This window comes from Cervus canadensis, chromosome 18 (assembly GCF_019320065.1).
Source record: "Cervus canadensis isolate Bull #8, Minnesota chromosome 18, ASM1932006v1, whole genome shotgun sequence".
Taxonomy (NCBI): Eukaryota; Metazoa; Chordata; class Mammalia; order Artiodactyla; family Cervidae; genus Cervus; species Cervus canadensis.
In genome coordinates, this window is record NC_057403.1 from 35,899,945 (window position 1) to 35,918,350 (window position 18,406).

Consider the following 18,406-nt stretch of genomic DNA (forward strand, 5'->3'; position numbering starts at 1 on the left):
TTTTTTTTTTTTTAATTTGGCCATGAGGCTTGTGGCATCTTAGTTCCCCAACCAGGGATTGAACCTGAGCCCTGACAGTGAAAGCACCAAGTCCTCATCACTGGACCAACCAGGGAACTCCCTCTTGGCCCCTTTGTAACGAGCATTTACCAATGATTATTTTACATCTATCATGTTTAAAAGCTTTCTCCTCTTTGGAAAGGTGTACCTTCTGCTCACTGGTCCCCTGTAGATGTCTGACTATGGGAAAACCTCAGAGCCCTTACGTCTGGTCACTGGGTTTAGATTCCGATTTCCTTCCTAGAGACAGAGCTCCAAAAGAGTTGCATTAATCATCTCTGTCCAGGGACTTCCCTGGTGGTCTAGTGGTAAATAATCCACCTGCCGATGCAGGGGACACGGTTCCACCCCTGACCCGGGAAGATCCCACGAGCAGCAGAGTAACTAAACCCGTGCATCACCGCTACGGAGCGGGCACTCCAGAGCCCGAGAGCCGCGACAAGAGAAGCCACCACAGTGCAAAGCCCACGCGCAGCAATGAAAACCCAGGAAGCCAAAAATAAACACAAAGAATCTCTATCCAAATTTACTTACATATACATAAGGAAATTCTGGAAGGATACCAAAAAAAACCCTTAGGAACGTAACTTACATTCTCTATGGCATGCAGAGCACCTGTCTTTGCAGATGAAGACAAGAATGGGAAGGAGATTTTCCAAGTGAATGTATCACCAGTTTAAAAATAGATCAAACATAAATTTTAAATGTTTTATTAAATTACACAAATAGCATACAACTGTAAAAAAAAAAATAGTAGACAGCGAAATTCCTTTCACTTAAGGTTATTAATGGGAGGTTGGTGAGACTCCTTTCAGATTTGGGTCTATTATGAACAATCATACATAATACCCTTTTTTTAATATAAATAGGGTTGTAGGTAATTATGCTCTTCAGCATGCCTAACACATCTCTAAAATTTTATCTTGTCGGTGTGATTTCACTCCTTAGACATCACCAGAGCCTTCCTTTTCCTTCCTGACAGCTGGAGAAAGTGGGCTTTTAGAACTCTAGGAATTTTTTCTCTTACGTCTCCAGGTGGCCCTTGGTAACACCTCCACGTTTCTCTCTGGAGAGCCCGTCCGTCAGACCCGTTTCTAGATGACGGCAGAACTGGCGTCAGTCGGTCCAGGTCAGTCCCACCCTCACTGGCTTTGCGGAGTCGGTTCCCCCTCACATCCCTCTCCCTCCCTCAGGGGTCTCCTGGTCCACACTCTCCCAGGCAGTGGGAGTGAAGGGACCAAGGGCACTTCAGGAAGGAGTGTCAGGGCAGGAAAGAGGCGGGGACGCGGGGTATGAGTCACCGCCAGGTGCCCCCCTCCTCCTCCAGGCAGCCAGTAACAGCCCCGTTTCGGATCCACTTCCAGACGCTGCCTTGATGGACATGTGCCTAAACATGCATCGTTTTCTGTGTTTCTGGGATGGGTTTCCCACACTGACCTTGGCGAGTCCCTCCCCTAACACTGCTTGGGTGCATCCTTGTTCGTCATCTTCCACAGGAGAGGAAGGGGCATTTCCAGAGGACTGGGTAGGCCTGGGGGGGCCACAGCGAAAGATCCCGGGTGCCACAACGAAGACTTGCAGCCAACTAAATAAAAATATTTTTAAAGAAAGAAGTAGAGGCAAAGGGTGACACACCTTCAGGTATTGCTGATGCCCTTGGAAGTCACCCAGAACCTGGGCCAAAAAGAGAAATACCAGTTCTGGGGGGTGAGTGTGCCCCTTCCCCAGGGGGCCCAGCTTCAAAGACTCTGATCCCAGCCCCGCAGGCCTGGAACCAGCAAGTCCACAGAGACAGAAAGTAGATTAATAGTTGCCAGAAGCTAGAATTGGGGGAATGAGAAGTGACTGTCAGTGGGTACAGGGTTACTTTTCACGGTGATGAAAATGTTCTGGCTAGTGGTGATGGTTGTTCTGTGAATATGCTAAAAATCACTAAGTTGTACACTTTAAAAGGATGAATTTTATGGAATGTGAATTGTATCTCAATAAAAAAGTAACTTGGATGGTTTCCAATCTATTGAGATATAATTGACAAGTACTAAAATGCACCTATCTTAATGTAGAGTTCAATGATTTTTGACAAAGACATCCATGCCACAACCACCCTAATCAAAATATAGGACATGTCCATCACCCCAAAGTTCTCCTGTGCCCCTTTAGCATTCTTTTTTCCCACAAAATTGAATAGAGTAGAAACTATCAGAATCCATTACACATAGTAAGGAGTGTTAATTCATAAAATTTACATTTTACTTATATTTAAAGGTATACACACACACACACACACACACATTATAGGGTTGTGATGTGAATCACAGCAAAAAGATCTGAAAGTTCCTATTGAAACAGAAGTACCATGGAAGGTGTAGAGGGTTGTGGCAGAAATGTTATGCACAGAAATGTTATGCTCTGAGGTTGCTATGAGCTGAGCTCTCTGCTCAGCACATAAATGCATGACTTCATTCAATACTTACAGCCACTTTCTATCATGTGTCTCATCACCTCTTTCTGCAGATGAGGAAACCAAGACTTTATGATCTTTGCTGGAAGCTAGATCTGATTTCAAAACGCTCTGCCCCTAATGCCTCAGTTTTCTCGTTTGTTTTTTAGTCGCTAAGTTGTGTCAGACTTTTATGACCGGACAGACTGTAGCTTGCCAGGCTCCTCTGTCCATGGCATTCTCCAGGCAAGGACACTGGAGTGGGTAGCCATTTCCTTTTCCAGGGAACCTTCCTGACCTATGGATCGAACCCGTATATCCTGCATTGCAGGCAGTTTCTTTAGCAATGAGCCACCAGGGAAGCCTCAGTTTTCTCTTTGTGGGCTTATAATTCCAGCTGAAATGTCAAATCCTAGAGGATGAAGACAGTATCTGTCAACCTCTGTCCATTCATTCAAGCACAGCAAAAACAATACAAAGACGACGACACAGGCCTCCCTCCACGGAGCTTGCAGTCTAGTCATAGGTGTGCACACCCACCAGAGAGCCTGAAATACCAAAGGCAGGAACACAGTGTCATGTTTCTCTTTGTGACCCTGGGTGTAACCCTGGGTGTGATGGGCTGGCTTTTCCTGTGTCCAGTTGCTGGGAATGTTGCCCTAGTCTTTCTCTGAGACAATCCCAGGCAGTCAGACAAGGTGGACCCTGTGAGGTCCACTCCCTTCTAGGTTGTTCTGCAAGGACAAAAGGAGTCCTCATGATACACAGAGTCCTGAGGCTCTGGTATCCTGAGGACTGGTACCCCAGTCCCCGGGCCAGGGGTCCTGCTGGAAACACTGGAGTCCTCCAGAACCCTCCAGAGTCCTCCTGCCATGCAACTGGCTGCAGAGCAGCAGGATTTAAAACAGAATTTCTTAGTAGAGTCTCTGTCCCTGAGTTACACCTCCATGATAAACTGGTAGCCACCATCAGTCTCTCATTTCAAGAGTCAAGCCAGGTGGCATAAATTCTACCTTCCAGTAAGCCCTAATTGAGTTCACCCTTACCAAGTTGTTGCTAGTTAATGAGCCTGTTTATCTGAAGTCTCAAATCCTTCTTTCTCCCTTAGATTCTCTGGCATCATTAAATCTTCTAAACATTAGGGAATGTCTCTAAATGCAAGTCTTGGACATCACTGCGCTCAGCATACCCCATGTCCTGAAACAGTCAGGGGACTCCCCAACAGAGGCCAGTTTTCATCCAAGGAGTAGCTAAAACCCTGCGAGCTTTGAGGTTACTAAGTCCTCCTCAATGTGCTCACCTGGGATGGTGTGGAAAGCTTTGGAACCACACTGGCCTGGGTTTGGGTCCCAGCTCTATCACTTGTTCTCTTTGTGACCTTGGGCAATTTACCTAACCTCTCTGAACTTGTTTCCTCATCTCAAAAAAAGAAAGAAAGAAAGAAAGAAAACACCAAAGCAAAACAAAACAAAAAACCATGAGCCTTGTACGGTTACTGTGGGATTAGATGAAATCAAGGTATGCAGTTGGTACCTAATACATAACCAGCTCTCCTCCCCCTCCTCTTGCCTGCCAAGGTGATTAATATTCTGCAGAGACAAGAACAGCCAAGCAACTTTCTCTAAAAGAGGATTCGTTTCTCTGTTCACATTTTTCTTGGAAGGACGCTAATAGGAAATCTTAGACTGGCAAGAGCACCTTAACTTTGGTCCTTCTGCGCAGTAATAAAAGGTTCCCACAGAGTCTCACCCGCCTGGAGTTGTCATATATTATTACATGATATGAACCACGTGTGTTCATTGGAAAATGGGTCTGTCTTGCCATCTGTACGGCCACCAAGAGGTCAGAGCCCCCATCTCCCACTCACCTGGGCCAATCGTCAGCCTTGCTACGGTCCGTCTTCCACTCTTGCTCTCCCTGAAGACACTTCTTCCGCGGAGGCCAAATCTCAAAATGCAAATCTGCAAATCCAGTCACAGACGCCTGCTCTGCCCCCTCCATCGTCTTTCCTGCAAACCCCAACACAGCCCACCCGCCGCCTACCACTCCTGTCCCCTTCCCAGCCTCCTCTCTCCCAGAAGCTGGACCCCCCCTCTCCTGGAAGCTGGACCTTCCTTCTCCCGGAAGCTGCACCAGCCACAGGTGTTTTTCCTTTTCCTTAAGCAGCCCAATTTGTTTCAGCCTCAGGGCCTTTTCAGCAGCTGCTCTCTCCACCTGGAGCTCTTCTCCTCCAGATGGAAGCTTCTTTTGCAATATGTAGGTTTTGGCTCCAATGCACCTTCTCAGTTCACATCTATCACTTCACCCTATTATATTTTCATCCTTGCCCTTGTCTCTACCTTTAAAACTCTCTGGTTTGTTGTCTGTCTGATTCACAGTGCGCCCCAGGGACGCAAACCATGCCGGTTAAATAAATGAACCCAGGGAATTCCCTGGTGGTCCAGAGATTAGCTGCTCTCACTGTCGATGGCCTGGGGTTCAATCCTTGGTCAGGGAACTAAGATCCCACAAGTTGCACGGTGTGGCCAAAAAAAAAAAAAAAATAAACGAACCCTCTAGTCTCGCCATTTAAGTATAAATCAATGATCTTCAGGAAGGTCTCTCTTCATAGGAGAGCTTCTAGTGTGTGTCTAGACGGTCCTTTTATTTTTGGCATTTTTGGCAAAATGACTTGCTTCTGGAATTTAACAAAACCAGACAACGCCTGTCTCCCTAGTCTCACCCAAAGCTGTGCCACCTCTCCTAGAATCTCCGAGACTCTGGCTGCCCAACTTCTCCATAATAACCAGGCATGGATGAGACAGAGATTTTACAAACCCCACTGGAATATCCTGCTGCCTGAAAAACTGAAGCACCACGGACCTGGAGTCGTGAAACCAGAGGCAGCCCGAATCCAGCCAGTGTCCCTGCTCCTCAGCAGGGGTGATTAATTCAGGCAGCAGCCAGGCAAGAAGTGCTGGGGGATTTTAAGATCCAGATGGGGAAGAAAAGCTGGGGGTGGGAGCGGGGGTGTGGGGTAGGAAGAACAACACTCTTCTTCTTCACCCAGGGGACTTTAACCTGCTAGGATTGATATTAAATGTGAAATTGGGGGTATCTGTGTGTATGTACATTTGGGGGACAGGGTCCATAGTTCTTATCAGAGTTGCAATAGGGTCTCTACTGTAAAAGGTTAAGAACTCTGGATCTGGAAGGCAGGCAATTAGATTAGCAAATCATCATCCTAAACATGACCTGAACTGAGACAATCACGAGAAAGGAAAAGTGCTTCATGCTCCAAAGAAAACAAAAGCTATTTCCAACAGGAATTGGCTGTCACATTCTCTGCACTTGGAAAAAAAAAAAATCAACAGAGCATCCGCCCAGCCTGCCCAAGGCCCATCCCTTAAGCCTAGGTCTCCAGGGAAGGCTTTGAGCCTTTGTTTTCCAGTCTGTGGGCAACTGGTTGGGCAGAGAGCCAGAGGGCAGAGACCTTGAAAGAAGAAAATATAGAGATGTGCCAAATTGTGAGGGCTAGAAGCACCCGAAGGTGGGCTCTGGCTGCTGCCAAGAGACCCACCAGGTGAGGAAAAAGGTGCCGGTTCAGACTCAGTTCTCTTCTGATGCCTTGCTTTGGCTCTGGCCATGATGTCAGGCCTGCTGTTTCCTCCAAGTGCTCTGGGCATCATGGTACTCATCAGGGGCCTGGGTGCCTATTTCTAAGCAAACTTTGGACCCTTCATAGTTAGCAAGCCCACTTTTCTCCCTGTGGCCACTGCCTATTTAAGGCTATGTGTCCCATCTGGTGTTCAGAAGGGACACTCCCTTTCCCTGGCCCTTCTTGCCTTTGTAAGGGGAGGACCTCAGACGTGGCAGAAGGCCCAATAAACACTGGAAGGAGCCCCACGAGCAGGCGGGCGGGCTGGGAGCCAGAGCACTGTGCCAGCGCTGGTGTAACCTCCAGGGAGGGTGCAGTCCACACACGTCCTGGCTTCCAAGGCAGGCGCTGGGCGTCAGCCCTCAGCCATCGCCTCTCCTCCTTTGCCTCTCTGGGCACCCCACGGACTCTTGCTTGGCCTTGATTTGTTATTCTTCTGCGTTTTATAGGTTCTATCTTTAATATGCCCCTGTGCCGAAGTTCCTGAATTTCCTCCCCTAAACCTGACTTTCCTCTGATCTTCCCCATCTTGGCCAGCGGTGCTTTCGTCACCTTGGGGCTCTACCCTCCAGGTCCCAGCTCAACTGCGTCTCCTACCTGGAAAGACCTTCCCAAACAGCCACCCACACCCCAGGATGCCCTCCTTCACGTCATCCTGTATGTTGATCACATTCTGTAATTGTTTTATTTTTCTCTTTGTCTCTCCACTCAAAACCTAAAGTTTATGACAACAGGGGCTCCTAGGCAGTTCCCCATTTGCCTCTGCAGGGCCACTGTCCAGCCTCCTCCCTCAGGTCTTGCTGGGTTCTCCTAACCCTGTTGTCTTCCCAGGCCCGGGTGGCATTGGCTGCCAGCTGTTGCCACCCCAAGGTGCCACACCACCATTCCTTCACCAGGGATCTCTTAGCCCTGCCCCCACTTCTACAAACTGTCCCTGCATTAAAGTCTCCCTGGTGACCCCACCTGAATGTGCATTGGCTACCCAACGGTGGTTCTGACCAAAATAAGGTTCATATCTAACTCCTTGACCACAGTTTTGCCAACAATGTGCTAAGGAACATCTGGCATGTCCTAGGTGTTCAATACATGTGTTTTGAATAAATTAATGAACAATAAAGAAACTGTGTTTGTATTGATGTTTCTGTTCAGATATAATTCACATACCATTGGTTAAACAGAACATGCTTGTAATACTTAGCGCGCCATAGAAAGTGTAGGAATCAAAGAATGATGGAGGGCCTGAAAAAGTGAAAGTGAAGTCGCTCAGTCGTGTCCGACTCTTTGTGACTCCATGGACAGTAGCCTGCAGCAGGCTCCCCCATCCATGGGATTTTCTAGGCAAGAGTACTGGAGTGGGTTGCCATTTCCTTTTCCAGGGAATCTTCCCGACCCAGGGATCGAATGCAGGTCTCCCACATTGTAGACAGACGCTTTACCATCTGAGCCACCAGGGAAGTCCGGAGGGCCTGAGGGAGACACTAAATAAATCTCTGATAAGTAAAGAAAAGTTAAAGAGAATTAGAAAAGTTGGTGATCCCAGTTAAGTAAAACAAAAATGCTTCCCCTTAGGATTTGCCTGATGGTCCAGCAGATAAGAATCTGGCTGTCAACACAAGGGACTGGGTTTGACCTCTGGTCAGAGAAGACTCCACATGCCTCAGGACAACTAAGCCCATGTGCCCTAGAGCCCAAGCTCGACAAGAAGAGAAGCCAAAGCAATGATAAGCCTGTGTGACGCTCTAGAGTGGAGCCTGCCTACAGCAAAGAAGACCCATCACAGCCAAAAATAAATAAGAAAGTTGTTTTTAAAAAAAATGCTTCCACTCGCATGACCATTGTCTGAGGTTCAACAAAGAGTTTATCAAAGAGGGGGAACATCCAGCTAAAACTAGAACCTCAGAAGGTTTAACAGAAGGTTAGAAACACACCTATTTTAAGGTTTGCAGCCTAAACGTCAGATAGGAGTAATAAGGAACCCCAATGAAGGACTCCTCACATAGAATTCCATCACAAATTAATAGCAGGTTATCATAAGTGAGGGAAATGGCAGTATAGCAGAAAGAATTTATTTTAATTTATACCTCTAATTAAGCAACATTTGAAACTTTTTTGTTTAGTGGAAAGTCTTTCTGTTTATCTACTGCTGAATAATAAAATACCCCCAAACACACACATATGTATATATATGTATAACTCACATACCATTAAATTCCCCCTAAGGCATACAATTCAGTGGTTTTCCAGTATATTCACAAATTGGTCAGACCATCACCACTAATTTCAGAACATACAGTGTCAAGTGTAAACTGTCACTCACTCAGCTGTGTCCAACTCTTTGTGACTCCATGACTGTGGCCTCCCAAGCTCCTCTGTCCATGGGATTCTCTAGGCAAGAATACTGGAGTGGGTTGCCATTTCCTTCTCCAGGGGATCTTCCTGAACCAGGGATCGAACCCTGGCTGCCTGCATTGCAGGCAGATTCTTTACCATCTGAGCCACCAGGAAAACCAATTCCAGAACATATTCATCCCCTCAAAAAAGAACCCTGTACCCATCAATGTCACTCTCCGTTTTCCCTGCCCCCTTGCTCCTGGCAATCAGTAATCTACTTCTCTTCTGTGAATTTGCCTATTCTGGACATTTCATATAAGCAGAATGATATGTAACTTTCTGTGTCTGGACTTCTTTCACTTACCACCAAGTTGAAGTATAATCAGCGTTTCATTTCTTTTAACGCTGAATAATATCCCATTGTAGGTACAGACCATATTTCACTGATCAGTTGATGGACACTTGGCCTATTTCCACATTTTGGCTATTATGAATAATGCTGGTACAAAAATTCATGCCCAAGTTTTGTGTGAACATGTTTTTAGTTCTCTTGGGTATATACCTAGGTGTGGAATTGCTAGGTCACATGGTAATTCTATGTGTAACTTTTTGAGGAAGGATTCTGTTTTATTCTTGTTTTTTTTGCCTGCACATGGGAATGTAGTTTCCCCACCAGGGATTGCACCCACGCCTCCTGCATTGGAAGCTTGGAGTCTTAATGACAGGACCACTGGGAAGTCCCAGGATTCTGTGTTTTAAATCTGTGTGTCCTACAGCACTACGCAGTAATTGCCTTGTCCTGTGGCCCCAGGTACAGGCATCTGCATGAAAGAGAGCCCAGACTGACAAGGACATGGAGCAAAGCAAGTCACACACCGCAGTCTGTCTCCTACTTACACACCCACGAGACAGCCTTGCACGTGTGCACCAGCATACAAACAAGGATGCTTCCAGTCATACTGTTGGCCAAAAGTCAGAAATAATCCAGTGCCCATTCACAGTACCTTGCATAAACACATTGTGGACTATACATCAAAGAAAACAAATGAACTTCAGCTACACATCACAGCATGGACGAGCCTTACAAACACGGTGTTGAAAGATATAAGTCATAGAGAGTATGTATAGTAGTTTCATTTATATAAAGTTCCAAAACAAAGAAAGTGAAATCATGTGGTTCAGGGATGCAAATGCGGGTGGAAAAACTATTAAAAATTATTTCAACCAAAAAACAGGATACTGGGTACCTCTGGCAGGGAGAACAGGAGACGACGTGTCAGGGAGGGACGGAGGAAGCTCCTCTGAGTGGCAGCCAATTTTCGAGTCTTGTCCTGGGTGATGGATACACCAGGGTTCACTGTGAATTATTTTTAACTGTACATAGGTACTTACTTACTCATGCACTATTCTTAAAAGTTTTATTTCACAATTCAAAGGACAGATGGAACAGAACCCACGTCGAGGGGTCAGGACACCTGGATTCTAGATCGGGTTACCCCTAAAGAGCCGAGTGATATAAGACCAATTATTTAATCTCTCTGCCTTGACTTCCTCATCTTTAAAATGGGAACAATGATAATAATTGTATTTACTTAGGACTATTCCTAGGCACCATGCTAAATGTTTTTACATATGTCATTGGTAATATGTCCCAAGAGCACAACAAACGTAACTGAAGCTAGCTCAAGCAAGAAGTATGACATGGTTGCAGAAATGGCCTCAATCACCTAAGGGCAGGGTGCAGCAGGGAACAGAATCTGTCTCTCATTGCAGCTCTTCTCTCTGGAACTGCTGCATTCTTCTCCTTTGCTGTGAACTGGTTGTTTTTGCACTCCACTCATATGCGAGAGGAGAAGGCAATGGCACCCCACTCCAGTACTCTTGCCTGGAAAATCCCATGGACAGAGGAGCCTGGTAGGCTGCAGTCCATGGGGTCGCTAAGAGTCGGATACAACTGAGTGACTTCATTTTCATTTTTTACTTTCATGCCTTGGAGAAGGAAATGGCAACCCACTCCAGTATTCTTGCCTGGAGAATCCCAGGGATGGGGGAGCCTGGTGGGCTCCCGTCTATGGGGTCGCACAGAGTCAGACATGACTGAAGTGACTTGGCAGCAGCATATGCGAGAAAATGACCACCCACAGCTGCCCGGTTTATAACTTCTCCATACAGTAAGAGACTTTATTTCCGGGGGCTCCAAAATCACTGCAGATGGTGACGGCAGCCATGAAATTAAAAGATGCTTGCTCTTTGGGAGAAAAGTTATGACCAACCTAGACAGCATATTAAAAAGCAGAGACATCACTTAGCCAACAAAGTTCTGTCTAGTCAAAGCTATGGTTTTTCCAGTAGTCAAGTATGGATGTGAGAGTTGGAATATAAAGAAAGCTAAATGCCGAAGAATCGATGCTTTTGAACTGTGGTGTTAGAGAAGACTCTTGGGAGTCTCTTGGACTGCAAGGAGATTCAACCAGTCAATCCTAAAGGAAATCAGTCCTGAATATTCATTGGAAGGTGGGAAAGATTGAAGGCGGGAGAAGGGGATGACAGAGGATGAGATGGTTGGATGGCATCACCGACTCAATGGACATGAGTTCGGGTAAATTCTGGGAGTTGGTGATGGACAGGGAGGCCTGGTGTGCTGCAGTCCATGGGGTCGCAAAGAGTTGGACATGACTGAGCAACTGAACTGAACTGAACTGATTCAAGACACCAGCCAGACAGAGCCTCGACATCTCTCAGTACAGATTACACAGTTCCTTAAGGAAAGAACTCTTACTGCTGGTTTGGATCTGGCCTCAGCCCTGATCCAATCAACTGTGGCACGTGGCAGAGACACACCATGCAAAACGCCTGCCAGGGACAAATATCATGAAACCAAATGGGAACTATGGACAGTCGGCAGTTCAGCCCATGGAGATCTAACTCTGGAGAGATGTCTATTCCAGAGAGGGCGGCTCTGAGAATGGCAGGGAGAATGAAAGAACAGACAATCTGACATCAACTAGTATTTCATCTACTCTTCCTAACAACCCAACTAGGTACTGTCAGTATCCCCACTGTATGGATGAGGAGACTAAAAATCAGATTAGAGTCAGGGGTTTCCTGACACTTCGGGCTGCACAGTCCTTTACAGTAGGGAGCTGTCCCGTGCGCCACGGGATGTTCAACAGCGTCCATGGGATGCTAAGGGCACTCCTCTAGTTGCAACGATCAAAAATGTCTCCATAGGTTGCCATATGGGGGTTAAGAACAACTGACCACTCAGCTTGAATATATTTCACAACACAGTTCCACTGGGAAGGCAGACAGGATTCAAACACAGGTCTGAGACTATAAGGTCTGTTCTCTTAGTCACTGTCTCTTTTATGATCATATCTAAATTACCTACCTCACAAGGCTCAGCGAGGATATTATACTGGATGTGTAAGCACCTTGATGAGTTAGGTGGGACAGAAATTATGTTTCCACATTCTGATGAGCTTCCAGTTCTGCAGGTCAGCGTAACTCCTCAATCAGGACAGGGCTATAAGGAGCTAAGGAATTTGAATTCCATGGGTCTGACCACCAACCAGATTCCCCATTTAGTATCATGATGTAATCACTCTCCAAATCCACTCCCTCACGAGGATTTATATTACCAGCAACTTGCGACCCCAGGTCCAATTCCACTCTCCATAAAGTTACAATTTATGGTAACTTTTATCTTTAAAAAAAAAAAAAAATTTTTTTTTTTAATGTGAACCATTTTTAAAGTCTTTATTGAAGTTTTAACTATGGTTTCTGTTTATTATGTTTTTGTTTTTTTGGTTGAGAGGCATGTTGGATCTTAGCTCTTTCACCAGGGATTGAAGCTGCACCCCCTGCATTGAAAGGCAAAGTCTTAACCACTGGACTGCCAGGGGGTCCCTATGGTAACTTTTCTTACCAGGTTTTCTTATCTGGTTTTCCTCTAGTGGTGCCAAGTCTTTTTCCAGATAATTTGGTCCCCAAAGCCTATATATTCTTCTTCCACAAACAGCTAACTCAACATCTTCCATCCCTTCCTCCATGAACCAGAGGCCTCAACCTAGGCTGCATGAGGTGGCTGGCTGCAGTCTTCAAACTCTGTGGTTTCTCTGGAGTGGACCCTCCTGTAACTAGAAAGCCTGAGAAGGACCAAGCCTTATGTGGACAGGCGCTAGCCTGTAAGCTTTCATTTTGATTTTAATAGTCATTGTGACTGAATGATGAAGTACTTCATCTGCAAGGATGTGACGCCCTCCCATCCGAACCCTACGGGAAAGTATTCTGGCTGAGATTAGAGAAGGCTGGCCACACACCAGTGACAAGGGGTCTTCACAATGAGATTCTGGAAGCCTATCAAAGAAAGCACATCACTGCAGCTGAGTTTGGCTGCCTAATAAAATGACCACAGTATGGCATTCATATCCTTCCACTCACGATATAAACAGTTTGTGTGGAGGTCTGGTTACAAGGTAATATCTCTACTAAAAGTTTGCTAAAACTTGCTTTTAAAAATTGAAGTATAACCGCCATGCAGAAAAGTACACAAACCGTAAGTCTACAGTCCAATGAATTTATCCCAAAGTAAACACACTCACCAAACCACCACCCAGATCAAGAAATTACCAACATTCCAGAAGCCCCTCTGAGGTCCCCTCCCAGCCACTGTTTTCACCCTCTCCTTAAATGTAACCACTCTCCTTTTAGTCTTATGACCTCCATACTTGTGTATCTGATGGCCCAGATAATTATCTCTGGAGGCCAGAGTTAATCAGAAGCTGGGAGGACTGTTTCCCCATGAGTCATTCCTCTTAGGGATGGTTTATCAGTGAGGATGCTTCCAGCTGCAAGTAATAGAAACCCCGACTTAAAGGGCTTAAACAATAAAGGCATTTACAATCTCCACCTAAATGGAAGTCTTGCTAAACAGGGTATGCTTCAGGGTTCACTGTGTCAGCAGCTGGCAAGAGTCTCCTGTTCTCTCCTCCACTCAGGCATCTTGATGTGTCGCTTTCTTCTCAAGACGGTGGCAAAACAGCCATAGCAGTTCTTTCTGTGACCCTTGTCTTTGGAGAGAAAGTTTCTTCCACAAGTTTCATCCCACTGGTGAGAATTGGGTCACATGTAGAACCATGTGGGACAGAAGTCAGGCCCAACTGTCCTAGGCTTATCAGCTCGGGTGTGATGGATGTTGAGAAGCCCATGCCAGTGCTCCCTACAGCAATGAATGAGGAAAATGAATGAAGGCGGAAAATGCCTGCCTCCGCTCATGTATACACATGCTTTATATTGATCAGTGGTAGCAAGGGTCATAAACAGGGGAGATTTGTGGCTGAATCTAATGTTAGAGAGATTCAAGGTTAGAGGTAAGTAACTCTCTGGGAGGAGAGAATAAATTGACCATGGCAAAATAAACACAGCGGCCTTCTGCCCTCTCTCCCTCTGCTCTGAATTCAATGATCCTTCCTCTTGGAATTGCCCATTTGGGCACTGAGTCATAAACATTTTTTGAAGTTACTCAGGTGGTGTCTGTTACCAGTTATGTTGAGCACAGAACATAATGCTTCAGTATACTCTTAGGACAAATCCTACCTCTTTACAGATCCCATGATGGCAGGCAGGACTTATACAGGTAATCAAGGCTGACCTGGTGATCAAGGACAACCTCATCAATCATACAACATACTGATAGCATATACCCTTGACATGACATGATAACAAATTACATCTAGAGCTTCCCTGGGCCCCAACCAGACCTATAACCTCAGTCTAATTATAAGAAAAACATCAAGTTCCAATTTAGGGCATCCTTCAGTATACCTAGCCAACACTCCGCAAAACTTTTAAGGTCATCAAAAACAAGTCTGAGAAATTGTCACAGTCAAGCAGAGGCAAAGAAGAAATGACTAAATTTAACAGCAGAACAGAAAAAATTATGTAAAAATAGGAAGTATGAATAAATTACAGATTTTGATAATGATGTATTGATACTGGTTCACTAACTGTAACCAATGTACCATACTAATATTTAAGATGCTAGTAACAGGGGATGCTAGTAACTGGGTGCTGAGTTTATGTCAACTCTTTGTATTATCTTTGTAATTTTTCTAAATTTAAAACTGCTCTAAAATATAGTTGTTAAAATATGTCTATGAAACCAATAAATGCTGGCAGCTGAATTTATTTACAGAGAAGACAGAATGGATTTGTAGGGACACAGGAGTGAATGGGGTTCTTGGTTGTTAGTGATGTGGGAAGAATTAAGAATTCATATCAAAATTCTACTTCGGAGTCCTAGATACTTCTGCAACAAATTTGGATAGGTTGCTCATTTAGACACAGCATGATAAAACCATACGGAATCTATTTAGTCCTTCTTATGGTCCAGCATAAAGCAGGGCAACTTGAAGGATGCAGAAGATGCTTCCTTCAGGGAGCATATAGTCTATTGATGAAGGCACTCAGACAAAATACACAAAGTATATGATAACAGTACCTGCCTTGGCTATCTGCTTCCCCTGATCCTTCTCCCATTCAAACCTGAGGAATGTGTCCTGTTCTCTTTGATGGGACCAGAAATGTACACTCTGATGCTATCTGGCTAATTACATTCTCACTTCTAAGAGTTAGTCTTCCTCACAGGTTTGAACTAGAAACCAACGTAGCCACCTTGATTCCTACTGGTTCTAGTGCACACGAGGTTCAGTTGTGCTCCTTACCCCTAGGTCCCATCAGATGCCCATTCATAACTGATTGATAACAAGTTCCCTTTGCAACTGTTTATCTTAAATATATTTATGTATCTTATTCTATGACAAAAATAAACTTGTATATATATATATATATTTTTTTTTTTTGAGTGTGTATCTTTTTAAAGTAATGAATAGTTCTTTGCAAAGATACTTAGGACTTGGCACAGAATAAGAAAATGAGTCTCTGCCCTACAGGAGCTAGGTATACTTGGAGAGGCTGAACCTTTTCAAAGATGCTACTGAGGCAGGCATTTTAAGGTCAGGTAAGCTGCAGAGGTCACTGTATTTAGGATATGTTTTAGAAACCAAGTTTGAACTAGCTTGAGACAAAAACCAAACGTATTGACTCATACATGAAAGGTCCAGAGGTAGAATTTAGCCCAGAGTGAGGTCAATAAAGATGTTCCAACAGGACTGCACTAGTTTACATGGATGGCCCAGCTTATAAACAAATCAGCTTTATTTCTTTCAAACGTTTTCTAAGACAGGCCAGTGTGTATATTTTTGGACCATAATACTTAAAAATGAAGAGACACGTAGCTGAGGTGTAACCTTGTCACTTATTAGTAAAACATGAGTCAGAGTAATGTAGTCTAAGGGGGCCAGATGGAGCAGAAGGAAGTGTAGAAAAAGTCTAAAAACTGAAAAGCCTTAAAACAAAACAAAACAAAAACAACAAAAAAGATTCAGGGAAAAAAAACCCGGGGGTGGGGGTGTCAGATTTGGGAGTCTTGGAAAACTCACTTTCCTGGACTGCTCTTGATTAGATTTCTTGGATAATTAAATCATAGTGGACAGGTGTGTGAGATTTCTTTTTATTGTGGACATCTCCCTATTATTCTGTAAGGTAATGCCACCTTTCTTCCTGAAAAACTTCAGTGAGGAAACTGGGTGGGGGAAGATCCTCAAAGTAAGTTTCTCGAAGGAGAAATGAAATTCAGGCTCCTGGGTTCTTAAATTTTTCTCTTACCAGGTCCATGTGGTTCTGAAGTTAACATGACATTGATGTTTCAGGCACAGAACTTAGGACCAGGAGCAAACAATAGGAAACTGCTCTGAGACTGGCACTGAAGGGTCAAAAATCCACTTGTCACACTTGTAACAAACAGCATTTGTATTTGCATTATGTTGTGCCCTCCAATGACCTTGAATCATCTTTTGCAATGATATAAAAAAAAAAAAGCTAGAAATGACAGTTTCCAAGTCTTGTGTGCTTCATGGCATGAAGTGGAAGACTTTCATTTTTCAGATTTCCTCATGATTTATAGAGATAAGATTCAGAAAAGGCAAAGGTCAAGCCAATCTATTAACAATTACTCATCATTAATAACTGTAAGTTTACACATACATATATTTCCAAGTTAAATCTCATCCAGAATCCTAGACTGGATTACAGGATGGAAGAAGTTATGCAAGAATGTCTCATCTCTGCTGCCTAAGGATTTCATCAATAGTCTTTAACTGTTTTACAGGCTACCTTTTCTCCAAAGTTGACTCTAATAATACAGTTCAAATCTAAATTCTCAGTAACTGGCATCAAGAAACTGTTTCGCGAGGAAGGGAGTGAGGGTCATTTTAAATTGTTCACACTAAACCAATATGATTCTCTTCAACAATGAAGACTTTGGGGGTGGATTCCTAAGATAGCACCTATTTTCTGGTTATCTACTGATTAAGAAAAATGATTGTATTATTCACGATTCTATTTTATTGACCACAGAAATATCTATATATGTAAAAGATAATCAGTAGTAGAATACCAGGCATATTATTTTGGTACAGCTAGAGCTCAGTTTTGGGGTCTTTTTGGTCATACTGCATGGCCTGTGGAATCTTAAGTTCCCTCACCTGGGATTGAACTTGTGCCCCCTGCAGTGGAAAGCACAGAGTCTGAACCACTGAACCTACACAGAAGACTCTACGGGAACAACCAACAGTAGAAACTGAGAGCTGCAGGGCTGGATTTGGGCTTAAAGTCTAGCTCACCTCTTAGCTGTGTGGCCTCAAGTCACTGGTAAAATTTGGATATCCTCGATTTCCATGTAAAGACCCTGCAGAATCAGAAGTGTGTGGAAGTCGTCTAAGATACGGCATGGCAGAACAGGTGACACATAAATGAGCGTTACAACTGTGTCCTCACGTTTTGCCTGAAATCCAACCCTAGTCTCTCCTGAATGCTTCATACAAGAATTGTTTTCTAAGATGTTAAGTTTGTGATTAAGCTGACTGGCCCTGAAAGGCTTAGTGTGGTTTAACTTATAATTTCTCTACTTTATGAGAGCGGAAGTGATGTGCATCCAGTAAAACTCATACTTTTGAATTTTTATCTTTACCTGGGCCAATGACATCCAGTATGATACTCACTACTGGGACGTAACCATCTCATAAACGGATGAAAACCTGCAGGGTATACAGATATAAGCTGATTAATGTTAGGTCACCTACGTTACCTGCAGTTACCAATTATTTAGCAGACTGTGTGGGTGCTTGGTCCCTTAAATTAACACAACAGAAATCACAATCTTCCATCTCAGGTTTTCAGGAATTGACCAGGATTTGTCAAATACCTGCCAAACACTCAGCATCGGGAACAGTGAATTATTAGGACTGAAGATTAAACATTAGACTCAAACACTAGCAACAAGAATGGGGCTTTTCTATTTGTAATCCTCATTTCATATGATAGTGAAATAACTACACCCTAAAGAACGATGTCTCATTGGTAATGTTAGAAAGCTATCAGTGTGTTTCAAAGGTTAATTGTAAAAATGGCTTATTTACCTTGCTTTATTACCAGTCACTAGAACTTCGATCTCAATGCTTAATTTTCCCCAACAGTTTAGCTATTTCCAAGAAAAACAACCATTTGAAGACTGGCATTATAGATAACAAATATTATTAGCTTGAACTGGTTTCTCTTTATCAGATGGTTTCAGTAAAAACCTGTCTACCTTGCTGCCATATCACATCTGTTAATTCAGCAAAAGTCTTGGTTTGTGCCTCTCGTGATTATCAAATGAGCAACACGCATCAAGGAAAGAGCAACAGCAGCAAAAATCATGAAGAACCGCAGAACTCTCTCCAGTTACACTAAACCCAGTATCAGCATTGATACAGGTGGCTTTTATGCTTCCCAATTCTTTTCTTCCAGAACACCTGAGAACTACAGAACCAAAATTT